General features: G+C 49.6%; 1 protein-coding gene across 7 annotated transcripts in view; it reads right to left on the bottom strand.

Annotated features, from left to right (window-relative positions):
- The window catches only part of LOC119974729 (CAP-Gly domain-containing linker protein 4-like), a 513,643-nt gene that overhangs the window by 493,024 nt on the left and 8,507 nt on the right, over positions 1-12,112 (bottom strand). The window contains exon 2 of one of the 7 annotated variants that reach the window (XM_038813923.1): positions 10,410-10,474. The exons of the other annotated variants lie outside the window; for them this stretch is intronic. The gene's annotated coding sequence lies outside the window, so the exon portion shown is untranslated. The remainder of the gene's footprint in view (positions 1-10,409; positions 10,475-12,112) is intronic. 7 annotated transcript variants of the gene reach the window in all.

Genomic DNA, 12,112 nt, shown 5'->3' with positions numbered 1-12,112 from the left:
ACCATTGACCCGTACTGTCACTTTAATGGGGGCCACACGGGCAGCTGCCACACAATGCAGCTGCAGGCAGTCATCCTCCGTCTCCAAGTCCTCGGGAGTAGTCGCCGCAGGTTCATCCAAATGAAAGGTACGGCCCCTGGGCTGGCTCCAGTTTCGGTTGGAACGACGGCGCCTCTGGCGCCCCCAGGACCGGCATCCGCGACGGGGCCGGCGCCTATATGTCTGACACGGACATGGCTCCTCGTCCATTGGTTCTGGAGAAGGTTCCCTTCGGGGAGGAATGTCTGGCGGCCACTGGCGTCGATCCGGACGTCACCTCGCCCAAGGTACCGCAGGGGTGCGGGGGGATGCTTTTTGACGGAAGGGGTTGCGCCCCAAGGCATGCACCTCCATTCCCTGTAGCTCCTGCACTCCTCGTTCTGCGCTCTCTCGGGACAATACTATTCGAATGGCCTGTTGAAAAGTCAATGTTGGCTCGGCTAACAACTTTCTCTGGGTGGCCACATTGTTAATACCGCAAACCAAACGGTCGCGTAACATTTCTGACAAGGTCTCGCCATAGTCACAGTACTCCGCAATCCTGCGTAGCCTGGATAGAAAGTCGGCAAGGGATTCTCCTGGGATCCTCTCAGCGGTATTAAACCGATAATATTGGACTATCGTGGATGGGGTTGGGTTAAAATGTTGCCCCACTAAGTTCACAAGTTCATCAAACGTTTTGGTGTCCGGCGCAGCTGGGTCCGTAAGGCTCCTAATCACCCCAAATGCAGGGGTCACAGGCGGTGAGCAATATGACCACCTGGCGCTCGTCTTCGGTGATGTTGTTTGCCCGGAAATAGTACCGCATCCTTTGTGCGTACTGGTTCCAGCTTTCCAGCGCAGCATCAAAAACATCCAAACGTCCATACAGAGGCATGGTGTAATAGAAAACAACTTCCAACCTGTATCCAACAAAAATCCAGGGAAGTGGCTTCAGCAGTGTAGACAGCTATTCACTTTAACCCTCGTCGCCAGTTTTGTGAGGGCCACGAAGAATCCAGCACGAGTTTTTAGGATACAAAGAAATAACATTTATTTGCAATAACATATATACAACAGCAGCAGCAACTTCCCTTGCTGCTTCTCTCTCCCTGGTTCCAAACTGCCCAGCTCTATTTATGCAGGGAGTCTGCTAATGATTTCTCCGCCCCCCCCCCCTCATTGGGGAAGCTCATACTCCCACAGGATTGTGGGATTGTCATTAGTCCCCAGCCAATGGTAAGCAGGCAGGTTATAACACTCCTATTTCTGTATTCATTTGCACGTGTGACTGAGAGTAATCCGGAGATTACTACATATGAGGTCCTGTTTGCCATTTTCTACCCAGCTTCCTAAATTCTGACTGCAGAACCACATCCTCCTTCCTACCCAAGTCATTGGTACCAATGAGGACCACAAACTCTGGCTGTTCACCCCCGTAGAAGATGGTCCTGCAGCCGCTCTGTGACATCCTTCACCCTGGCACCAGGGATGCAATACCTACAGCCTCAGAAACATCTGTCTGTTCCCCTAACTAACGAACCCCTATCACTGTTGCTCTTCCTTTCTTCTTCCCCCAATTCTGCACAGCCGGGTTGCTCGTGGTGCCACAAAAGTAGCTCTGACTGTAATCCTCTGAGGAACCAGCACCACTTCCAAAGTAGAAAACAAATTTGTGAGGGCCACGGGGAACTCATGTACTACCTCCCTGGATCTCTGGACTGTCTGGTGGTCACCCTTTCTGCCTCCAGGTTCCTAAGCTGCAATGTGATAACCTCTCTGAACATGCTAACACAAAGAACAAAGAAAAGTACAGCACAGGAACAGCCCTTCGGCACTCCAAACCTGTGCCAATCATGATGCCCTAACTAAAAACAAAGCCTTCTGCCCTTAATCAGTCCGTATCCCTCTATTTCCTCCCTATTCATGTACCCATCCAGATGCCTCTTAATTGTTGCTCATGTGCCTGCTTCCACCACATCCTCTGGCAGCACGTTCCAGACACCCACCACTCTGTGTGAAAAACTTATCCTGCACATCCCCCTTGAACCTGTGCCCCCTTGTAATTGACACTTCCACCATTGGAAAAAGCCTCTGACTATCTGACCTGTCTGTGCCTCTCATAATTTTGTAGACCTCTATCAGGTCTCCCTTCAGCCTGTCTTTCCAGTGAAAACAATCCTAGTTTATTCAACCTCTCCTCACAGCCAACACCCTCTCAACCAGGCAACAGCCTGGTGAGCCTTCTTTGCACTCTCTCCAAAGCTTCCATGTGCTTCTGATAATGTGGTGATCAGAACTGCATGCAATATTCTAAATGTGGCCTAACAAAGGTTTTATCAGGTGCAAACATGATTTCCCAACTCCTGTACTCAACGCCCTGGCTGATGAAGGCAAGCATGCCATATGCCTTCTTAATCACCTTGGCCACCTGTCTTGTCACTATTAGGGAACTGTGGACCTGCACACCTAGAACCCTCTGTATGTTAATATTCCTAAGGGTTCTGCCATTTACAGTATAATTCATACCTAGATTTGATACGCCAAAATGCATCACCTCGCATTGGTCCAGATTAAATTCCATCTGCCATTTCTGTGCCCAAGTCTCCAACCTATCAGTATCCTGTTGTATCCTCTGGCAATCCTCAGCACTATCAGCAACTCCGCCAATATTTGCGTCATCCGTAAACTTACCAATCAGATCACCCACATTTTACTCCAGATGATTTATACATACTACACCCCTTCCACCGTGTAGCTCTTAGCTTCGTGGATGCGCCACAGTGAGCCGCCACTTGAGCTTTGACACCCACAGCTCATGTTTCTGCAGCTGACAATACTTCCTACACCTATTAGCCTTCAGGACACCAGTAGTGTCCATGACTTCCTACATATCACAGGACATGCATTCCACTCGCCCAAGCCATGTCTTAACTTTACTTTCCTTAGGTTAACTTTATTTCACTTTGGATTATTTATATTACTTTATTATACTGGCCCTGACTATTCCTTAATGCTGAGGCGGGATACTTCGTTTGGGAGACTCATCTTCCGCCGGAGCTGAATTGCACCGTTTTATAATCCCTTTGCAGTCATAAAGAGGGGTGCAATTCAATGTTCCATGCCATGCAAATTTATGCATGGTGTAAAATACAAGGGATTCGGGCAGCACGGGGGTGCAGTAGTAGCACTGCAGTCTCACGGCGCCGAGGTCCCAGGTTCGATCCCGGCTCTGGGTCACTGTCCGTGTGGAGTTTACACATTCTTCCTGTGTTTGCGTGTGTTTCACCCCAACAACCCAAATATGTGCACGGTAGGTAGGTGAATTGAACATGCTAAATTGTCCCTTGATTGGAAAAAATGAATTGGGTACGCTAAATTTATGAAAAAAAAGAAAAAGAAAAAACAATTACAAGGGATTCTCAGGCAATCCCACTATCGGGCCACCATCTTGAGCGGTGGGTCCGAAAGTGAGGTCCCACAGCCTGCCAACCCTCGCACCGCAAATCAGCCCTGGCCTCCCAGCCCCCCCCCCCCTGCCACCGCAAATCGGCCCTGATCTTCACACCCCCAGACCACACAGCAGCTCCTCGCCCCAGGATCCCTGTAAAGGAGGACCCCCACAGGGACCCTTTTAATAGAGGTACCCTCCCTGGACCCCATGAATAGGGAGACCCCCTAGGATTCCCTAACTGAAGGAACCCCCCCTCAGAGATTCCCTAACTAAAGGGACCTCCACGGAGACCCCTAACTATCATAGGCAATCACACACTTGTGTGATTGGAATGCACTTACCTCTCTTTGATGTGGTTGATGTTTGGAAATATTGGGGTTTCAGCACTTAGCGTGATTCATCCATGAAGGGAGATGAATGTCTCAAGACTGCAGGAGTTTGTGGGAGCTGGCAATCACAGCCCAGTACTAGAAATTAATGAAGGGCTTGCAGCTAATGGCTCTGAGGAGTTAAAACACACGTCACAGCTGTTCTGCTTCCAGGACTGGACATGTGGCACTTCAAGGTGAGTGTTAAAGCTGTAATTGTTTTCACAGCCCCTGGCTGGACTGCTCTCTAGCTTCCAGACAGGGGTCTCTTTTCTGAGGGGTGTGTGTGTGAGTGGGGTGGGGGGGTTGGGTGAGGGGCAGTACGTGGGGGTCCTATAGTCAGGGGGTCCCAGTGGGGGGGTCTCTTTATTTAGGGGGTCTCTGTGGAGGGTTATTTTAATTAGGGGGTCTCTGTGGGGGAGTTCCTTTAGTTAGGGGGACTCTGTGGGTGGGGTTCCTTTAATTAGGAGGTCTCTGTGAGAGGTCCCTTTAGTTAGGAGGTTCCTATGAGGTGTCCCTCTATCTAGGGCAGGGGTGGGCAAACTACGGCCCGCGGGCCGCATGCGGCCCGCCAAAGGTATTTCTGCGGCCCTCCAAGTCATTAAAAAAAAAAAAAAAAAAAATTTAAGGTTAATGGGGGGGGGGGGGGGGGGCTGTTGGGTTACTTACTGGTATAGGGTGGATACGTTGACTTGAGTAGGATGATCATTGCTCGGCACAACGTCGAGGGCCGAATGGCCTGTTCTGTGCTGTACTGTTCTATGTTCTATATGAGGCGCCCAGAATCATAACCGGGTGAATTTTACTTAATATACTATGCGGCCCTTTGTGAATTGTGAATTTCTGAATGTGGCCCTTGCACGGAAAAGTTTGCCCACCCCTGATCTAGGGAGTCCCTGTGGGGGGTTCCTCTTGCTAAGGGGTCCCTGTGGGGGCTTACTGGAGTTCGGGAGTTTCTGTGTGGGGGGTTCCTTTAGTTCGGGGTTCTCTGTGAGGGTTCCTTTAGTTAGTGGGTCTTTGGGGGATCCCCCTATTAAAGAGGTGCCGAGGGATGTCTCCCTATTAAGGGGGTCCCTCTGGGGGTTCCCTTTGTTAGGGTATCCCTGTAAGGGTCTCCCTACCTAAAGAGTTGTGGGGGGCAGGGCGGGTCACCCCTGTAAATGGGGAAGGAGGGCCCAGAAAATACTGGGGTGGGGCTGCTTTGCGATGCGGGGGGGCTAATTTGCAGTGCGGGGGAGGGTGGCTGACCATGGGTCTTCACTATTGGACTGCCTGTTCAAAATGGCGGCCCGATAGCAGGATTTCCTTAAGAATCCCTCCTATTCCTCGCCATGCATAAATTTGCAAGGTGAGGGATACTGAATTGCTTCCTGATTTGTGCTTCCAGTGGGAACGTAAATCAGTAGCAATTCTCTGGAGTGACAGAGAACATCTGGCGGGAATCTCCGTCAGCTGATTCTCCGCTTCACCGGCAGTGCATTCACGCCCGGCGATTTCCCAAAATTGTAGGGGTGGCCCCAATGGGAAACCCCATTGGCTGGCTGCCGAGACGGAGAATCCTGCTGCCGGCGGGGAAGCACCACACCAGAAAACAGGTGCTGTGGGATGGAGAATCCCACCCACAGCCTCCCAAATTTGGGTTTTGGGAAGTTTCTCCCCAGTCTAGACCACACTTAGAAATCCTTTCAGCAATACAGAGCTGAAATCGCTGGCGAGACCAGTCCTCAGAGACCGGGGCTGCCAGTTTAAAAGGATACCCCAATATCTAAGTGACCTTGTTGGTCCCCCACAAGCCCACCCACGGGCAATGTGAGCCCACGCACACATGGGCATTTCCCCAAACTTTCCCATGTGAGGACACCCCACTATAGGGTCACTGTGGGCCTCCCGCCTTTTCAGGCTTCTCCAGCCTGCCTTTCGTATCCACCCCTTTCAAGACCGCCACCCTTCACCCCCCCCCCCCCACCCCCAACCTTTATGAGGCCCTTTCATTCCCCCCTTCACTACCCCAACCTTCATACTCCCTCATTCCCCCTTCATGGGCATGGCCCTCCTGAGGACCCGGCCCTTGGCAGTACTGCCCTGGCACCCAGGTGCCAGGAGAGCCAGGGTGCCACCCTGCCATGTCCCTGACCATCCAGATGTCTCCAATGGCCTGGGAGATCCCCCCCCCCCCCACAGGTGCCATTACACCAGGTCCATATTTGTGTGGACCAGTGCTTAACGGTGCCATAGCGTGATTTCCCATGCATGTGCGTTGGTTCCCAGGCCTCGGGAGAATCAGGCGTCGACATATTTAAATTACCCTAATGGCTCATTTAAATATGTATATCTGGATCTCACGCAGTGAGAGCGTGATACAGATCATGATGTCTCATGAGATCTCGTTAGATCTTGCGAAGTGTTCCAAGTGTCACAAATCCCGCAAGAGGCAAACGGCCTCGTCGCATCACCAAGTCCACCACGACGAGGCCGTTCGATCACACCCTGCCTTTCTGAGTTTCGTGTCATCTGCAAACCTTTGAAATTATCCCCTATAGATCTAAGTTCAAATCATTAATAGATATCAAAAAAGAGCAGTGGTCCCAACACCAACCATTGAGGGTACATCACTGCATGAAAAACAGCCATCCACAAATAATCTGTTTTCTGATATTTAGCGAATTTCACATCAGATCAACGCAGATGGACTTCAAGGTTGCTACCAAGCCGATTACATGGTAACTCTATCAAATGCCATTCAAAAATCCAGATTTAGTGCACGAACTGCACTAATTCATCATCCATTTCTTTGAAGAACTTAAGTTTGCCTTTAACAAATCCATGCTGGCTTCCAGTTATTATTTTTACAGTCGGAGAAATATTCCTTTATCTTTTACTTTATGCTGTCAAAATTTCTTTCCCCACAGTAGGAGGGTTCACGCACTGTTTTTTTTACACAAACGATATATACACTACCGGATTGATCCCTACCGAGTTCCTCTCTCTGGTTGGTGCCTTACTGGCCAACTTTATATAAATTGGGTAATTGAAATATCCCGCCCTACAAGGGGAGCTCATACTCCACAAGGAGCACAGGGAAGACAAGTATTCCCTCCCCATAAGTCCCATGCGGGATATTACATCATGCTCATCATTAGACTTTTAATTACAGATCTTAATGAATTCAAATTCCACCAACTGTCATGGTAGGATTTGAACCTGGGTCCCAGGAGTATTACCCTGGGTCTCTGGGTTACTAGATGTGATCCGCAAAATGTTGATAATAGGGTTTTCAACAATGCCACTAAGTAACAAGGGAAGGTTGTCAGATTCTCTCTTGCTGGAGATAGTCATGACCTGGAATTTGTGTGTCACAAAAAGTGGAGTTGGGGGAAGACTGGCATAGCAGTAATGTCGCTGGATTAATAATCCAGAGGCCCATTATAATGCTCTGGGGACATGAGTTCAAATCCCATTATGGCAGAATTTAAATTCAATTAAAAAAATTGAAAAGCTAGTCTCAGGGCAGCACGGTGGAACAGAGGTTAGCACTGGGACTGCAGCGCTGAGGACCCGGGTTCGAATCCCAGCCTTGTGTCACTGTCTGTGTGGAGTTTGCACATTCTCCCCGTGTCTGCGTGGGTTTTACCCCCACCATCCAAAAGATGTGCAGGTTAGGTGGATTGGCCATGCTGAATTACCCCTTAATTGGAAAAAAAATCAATAATTGGGTACTCTAAAAAAAAGCTAGTTACTTAGTGGCATTGTTGAAAACCCTATTATCAACATTTTGCGGTGGCCATGAAACCATTAGGCGGCATGGTGACAGAGTGGATAGCACTGCTCCCTCACAGTTCCTGGGACCCGGTTTCAATTCCGGCCTCGGGCGACTGTCTTCATTAATCATCTTTCTTTGTGTCACAAGTAGGCTTACATTAATACTGCAATTAAATTACTGTGAAAATTCCTTAGTCGTCACACTCCGATGCCTGTTCGGGTATCCTGAGAGAGAATTCAAAATGTCCAATTCACCCAGCGAGCATGTCTTTCGGGAATTGTGGGAGGAAAACCACGCAGACACGAGGGGAACCTGCAGACTCTGCACAAACAGTGACCTAAGCTTGGAATCAAACCCAAATTGCTGACGCTGTGAAGCAATAGTGCTAACCACTTTCACTTTCTCCCCGTCTGGGTGCCCCGGTTCCCCCCCCCCCCCCCCCCCCCCCCCCCCCCGGGCCAAAGATGTGCAGATTAGCTGGATTGCCCATGCTAAATTGTCCCCTTAGTGTCCAAAAGGTTAGGTAGGGTTACAGGGATAGGGAGAAGGCGTGGGCTTAAGTGGGGTGCTCTTTCCAAGAGCTAGAACAGACTCGATGGGCCGAACAGCCTCCTTCTTCACGGTAGGGATTCTATGAATTATTAGCTGACGCCTAAATTTTGGAGTTTTGTTGTGTGGCCATCTAAAATGGCTGCCCACAAAAGATAATGGGAATTGTGGTCAGGTTGGGACATAGACGATACACAGCCCTGTGTATTGTGCAGCGGAAACCAGACCTACACAGAAACTTGCACCTGCTGAAGGTCAATCACCGATTTCAAAGAACAAAGAGAACAAAGAAAAGTACAGCACAGGAACAGGCCCTTCGGCCCTCCAAGCCTGCGCCGACCCTGCTGCCCATCTAAACTAAAATCTTCTACACTTCCGGGGTCTGTATCCTTCTATTCCCATCCTTTTCATGTATTTGTCAAGATACCCCTTAAACGTCATTATCGTCCCTGCTTCCACCACCTCCTCCGGCAGTGAGTTCCAGGCATCCACTACCCTCGGTGTAAAAAACATGCCTCGTAAATCTCCTCTAAACCTTGCCCCTCGCACCTTAAACCTATGCCCTCGAGTAATTGACCCCTTTACCTGGGAAAAAGCCTCTGACTATCCACTCTGTCTATGCCCCTCATAATTTTGTAGACCTCTATCAGGTCGATCCTCAACCTCCTTCGTTCCTGTGAGAACAAACCAAGTTTATTCAACCTCTCCTCATAGCTAATGCCCTCCATACCAGGCAACATCCTGGTAAATCTCTTCTGCACCCTCCCTAAAGCCTCCACATCAAAGAACAAAGAACAAAGAAAAGTACAGCACAAGAACAGGCCCTTCAGCCCTCCAAGCCTGTGCCGACCATGCTGCCCGTCTAAACTAAAATCTTCTGCACTTCCGGGGACCGTATCCCTCTATTCCCATCCTATTCATGTATTTGTTAAGATGTCCCATAAACGTCACTATCGTCCCTGCATCCACCACCTCCTCCGGCAGCGAGTTCCAGGCACCCACTACCCTCGGTGTAAAAAACTTGCCTCGTACATCTCCTCTAAACCATGCCCCTCGCACCTTAAACCTATGCCCCCTAGTAATTGACCCCTCTACCCTGGGAAAAAGCCTCTGACTATCCACTCTGTCTATGCCCCTCATAATTCTGTAGACCTCTATCAGGTCGCCCCTCAACCTCCGTCGTTCCAGTGAGAACAAGCTGAGTTTATTCAACCTCTCCTCATAGCTAATGCTCTCCATACCAGGCAACATCCTGGTAAATCTCTTCTGCACCCTCTCTAAAGCCTCTACATCCTTCCGGTAATGTGGTGACCAGAATTGAACACAAAATTTCCCCAGGACAATGGGACACAAATTGAAACAGAGCAGCAGTAACAGACTTGGGAGCGCCTATTTACCTTATTTGGGAGTGCCTACGTGCCTTGGACAATAACAACTAGGACCAGCCCAGCTATCAAGATACCCGCCCCTAATTGGCCAGAATCGATTAGGGTGATCGAAATCCTATCAATCCATTGAATCCTGGGTTGGGACCGCCCAAAAGAGCGCAAAAGATTGGAGGATAAGAAGAACTGCGCGACCAATATCCTGTCTCTTTTGGGACCGGCGTCTGCCCCTACCAACTGCTGCACCTCGACCAGCCAAGTTCAAGGACCCGTGATCGCTACCTGAAGGACGAGCCGCAGTCTAGACATACCTGACGACTTCCAGCTGCCACACATGGGGATTCAGACAAAGGCCTTGTCTAACCTGCACAGAGCCCGTCACTTGAAAGTTAAGTAAAGGCCATTTAAACTGTTAGATATAGATTAATGTGTAGCCATGTGTAGATTATTACGCATAGAACCAAGCCTGTGTATAATAATAAACAATAATTGAACTAATATACTGGTTGTGTGGTCATTTGCCCAATACATGGAACATATTTGCGTCTTGTGGTTATTATTAATAAAGATAAAAGAGCAACAGTTGCTAGCAGGCAAAAACTCCTTCATTATGTAAGGAATTGAAAATGAAGTTGACTCTATACTTTATGGTAGAAAGGTGATTGCTGAAGCAGTTGTATATGATCAGGCCTTGGATACTGCTCGAAGAAACTTCTGCAGAAAACCCCTAAACTGAAATTACCACCTTTGTGTGTTGTATGACCCAGACAGTTGAGTTTTCCCCTGAATCCAATTCACTTCAATTATACTGATTTTCTTATGTCACACTTGGTTAAATGCCGTCTTGATGTCAATGCCAATCAATTTCACCTTACCTGTGAAATTCAACTCTTTGATCTATGTTTGGACCAAAACTAACGATGTCTGCAGTCGAGTGAACCTGGCGGAATTCAATGTTAGCATCAGTGAGCTGGTTGTGAGCACGTTCCTCCTAATAACACAGTTTTTTTTTAAATAATTTTTATTGAAAAATTTTGAATTTATACAGCAACGAACCATAATAAAATACCAAAAATAACAATAATAATAGCAATCATAAACATTCGCCCCACCTCCATGAACAACACAGCATATTAACAACGCAAATGAACACAGTATTAAGTTACATAATAGAAACTACAATAAGGAACACCCCCCCCCCCCCCCCCCCTTACCCCCCCCCCCCCCCTCCCCGGGTTGCTGATGCTATTGACCCAGATACCTATCTTTGAGCCAGGAAGTCCAGAAAAGGCTGCCATCGTTTATAGAACCCTTGTATTGATCCTCTCAGGGCAAATTTGACCCTTTCCAATTTTATAAATCCCGCCATGTCGCTGATCCAGGTCTCCACACTTGGAGGCCTCGCATCCTTCCACTGCAGCAAGATCCTTCGTCGGGCTACTAGGGATGCAAAGGCCAGGGCACCGGCCTCTTTCGCCTCCTGCACTCCCGGCTCTACCGCAACTCCAAAAATCGCGGGTCCCCACGCTGGCTTGACCCTGGATCCAACCACCCTCGACACCGTCCCCGCCACCCCCTTCCAGAATTCTTCCAGTGCTGGGCATGCCCAAAACATATGGGCGTGGTTCGCTGGACTCCCCGAACATCTGGTGCACCTGTCCTCACCCCCAAAGAACCTACTCATCCTAGTCCCAGACATGTGGGCCCGGTGCAGCACCTTAAATTGGATGAGACTAAGCCTCGCACATGAGGAGGAAGAGTTGACTCTCTCCAAGGCATCCGCCCAAGTCCCGTCCTCTATCTGCTCCCCGAGTTCCTCCTCCCATTTAGCCTTCAGCTCCTCCACTGACGACTCCTCCACCTCCTGCATTACCTTATAGATGTCAGACACCTTCCCCTCTCCGACCCACACCCCCGAAAGCACTCTGTCCATCGTCCCCCGCGAGGGCAGCAAAGGGAATTCCTCTACCTGTCGCCTAGCAAACGTCTTTACCTGCAAGTATCTGAACATGTTCCCTTGGGGAAGCCCAAATGTATCTTCCAGTTCCCCCAGGCCTGCAAACCTCCTGCCAATAAACAGGTCCCTCAATTTACTGACGCCCACCCTTTGCCACCCACTAAATCCCCCATCCCTGTTCCCTGGAATGAACCGATGATTGCCACCCAATGGAGCCTCCATCGAGCCCCCTGTTTCCCCCCTATGCCATCTCCACTGTCCCCAGATTCTTAGGGTCGCCGCCACCACCGGGCTCGTGGTAAACCTCTTAGGGGAGAGCGGCAACGGCGCCGTTACCATGGCACCCAGGCTCGTACCTCTACATGACGCCATCTCCATTCTTTTCCACGCCGCCCCTCGCCCCTCCATCACCATTTACGCACCATTGACACATTGGCCGCCCAATAGTACCCCAAAAGGTTGGGCAGCGCCAGCCCGCCTCTATCCCTCCCTCGCTCCAGGAACACCCGCTTCACTCTCGGAGTCCCATGTGCCCACACAAAGCTCAAGATACTGCTAGTCACTCTCCTAAAGAAGGCCCTGGGGATAAAGATGGGCAGGCACTGAAAGAGGAACAAGAAC

This window comes from Scyliorhinus canicula, chromosome 1 (assembly GCF_902713615.1).
Source record: "Scyliorhinus canicula chromosome 1, sScyCan1.1, whole genome shotgun sequence".
Lineage (NCBI taxonomy): Eukaryota > Metazoa > Chordata > Chondrichthyes > Carcharhiniformes > Scyliorhinidae > Scyliorhinus > Scyliorhinus canicula.
This window is presented reverse-complemented; position numbering and strand designations above follow the sequence as displayed.